The sequence below is a fragment of the Lonchura striata genome, chromosome 7, assembly GCF_050655825.1.
Source record: "Lonchura striata isolate lonStrDom1 chromosome 7, ASM5065582v1, whole genome shotgun sequence".
In the NCBI taxonomy this organism is placed as follows: domain Eukaryota; kingdom Metazoa; phylum Chordata; class Aves; order Passeriformes; family Estrildidae; genus Lonchura; species Lonchura striata.
This window is the reverse complement of record NC_140709.1, coordinates 36,956,519-36,958,459: the sequence shown is the minus strand read 5'-3', so window position 1 is coordinate 36,958,459 and position 1,941 is coordinate 36,956,519. Positions and strand designations below refer to the sequence as shown.

Below are 1,941 nucleotides of genomic sequence, written 5' to 3'. Positions count from 1 at the left end.
CTGTAAATCAAGGATGAGGAGAAGAACCCTGAGCAGGGCAGGATGGTAATCCAAGCTCCAGTTCCTCTATTCCAAGAGGTTCGGTGCTTGGATAAGGAATCACTCCAAGTGACTGAGCTCTCTGTTTAGTTCAGGGAGCAATTCCTTCCCAATATCCCATCTCACCCTGCCCTCTGGCAGTGGGAAGCCATTCCCCCTTGTCCTGTCACTCCAGGCCCTTGTCTAAAGTCCCTCTCCAGCTCTCCCTTAGGAGCTCCTTTAGGTCTCTCTTTCCTATCCTATCACACGACAGGCTACAAGGAGTTGGGTGCACAAGGTACAATGTCAGTATAGGAAAGAGCCTGGACATTCCAGCTAAAGGTGAGCTGCTGTCATTGCAGGATGAAACCCCATGCTCGGATCAAGCTAGGATTTTCCCTGAAAATGTTTCTCTGTGGTAGGGAGAGGTGGCATTTAGCAAAGGCAGTTTTGGGATCTATATTGAATGTCTTGATGTTGCTATGGAGAAGCTGGATGGAGGCCACCAGGAGAAAAGGAGGCTCAAGAGGGACCTTCTGGTTCTCCATAACTCCTGACAGGGGGGGAAGCTGGAGGGGCGTCAGACTCTGCTCCAGGGAATAGGGACAGGAGGAGAGGGAGTGGCCTCAGGCTGGGCCAGGGGAGGTTTGCATTGGAGATGAGGGAAAAATTCCTTCACCAAAAGGGTGGTTAGGCACTGGACCAGGCTGGCCAGGGCCATGGTGGAGTGCCCATTCCTGGAAATGTTGGAAAGATGTGTAGATGTGGCATTTGGGGACACGGTTTGTTGGTGGCCTTGGTGGTGCTGGAGTTGGGCTCAAGGATCTTGGAGGTCTTCTGCAGCCCTGATGATTCTGTGATTCTGTGAAACAGCACATGGGTGGAGAGGGACCATGGCCCCAGGGAGATGTGCCAGGAGATGTTCCCGCTTGCCCAGGTGCTGGACACTGGGATGGGCTGGATGCCCGGGGCAAGGCCATGTGGGTGGGGGGACCAGCACTGACAAGGATCTGCATCCACAGCTGTCCCCTCTGCACGGGGAGCTTTTCTTTTAGAATAATGACCAGGAAAAAAAAATCCCTGTCACTTTACAAAAACGTTTCAGGCCTTCTGGATTTTTCCCTGTGATTAAGTCTAATGAGAAGAGACAGCAGAGGATTGACCACTATCTGCTCCCTGATTTCCCTCTGTGCTGTCAGGAGATCCAAGGCTGTTACTCCTGAGCAAGGACTTCATGCAATGTGACCACAGCCCTGATGGTAGAGCTACATCCTGGCCTTTCCTGAGGTGTGGAGAGTGGGGGGTGGGGGAGAAATAAAGCAGCAGGATAAATCGGGATTCAGGAAAAGATGTGAACCTTGGCAGCATTGCCATGGTAACGGGGGACCTGCCAGTGCCTGCTGCAGCCTGGCACAGGCAGCATGGCACTGTAGGCACTGTGGCACACTGTGATCCAGAATGGAGAGGGCTGGTGCCATGAAGAGGCTGTGCTTTCCCTTCTGGAAGTCAGCAGAGGCCTTGGGAAGATGCTCTGAAAGCTGGTGGCAGGGTGAGGAGGGACATGAGAGTGTCCTGACCAGGACCCAGCCTCCTGTGCATCCCCTTTGCCCTCCATGCCCACGGTCGCAGTGCTGCTCCCAGCTCGGCTGCTGCTGGATGGAGCACACAGGCCATGAGGCAGGTTGGTTGTGCTGCTGGCAGCAGGGATTCCCCTCTGGGAAAAAACACCCAGGCTCTGGCTGTGTGTGAATTCCCCTAAAGAGTGAAACCCAGACCTTTGTACGTTGCTCATCCCCATCAAACACATTCAGTGTCCTGCAGCATCCTCTGGACCAGCACCCACAGCCTTCTCCCTGCTCACAGCATCTCCTGAGCATCCCAACCCCCTTTTCTCAGCTGCCTGCTGCTCTGCTTTCCTTTGAA

General features: G+C 54.0%; 1 long non-coding RNA gene across 1 annotated transcript in view; it reads right to left on the bottom strand.

Annotated features, from left to right (window-relative positions):
- The window catches only part of LOC146766959 (uncharacterized), a 44,945-nt gene that overhangs the window by 9,476 nt on the left and 33,528 nt on the right, over positions 1–1,941 (bottom strand). The gene's annotated exons all lie outside the window — the stretch shown is intronic.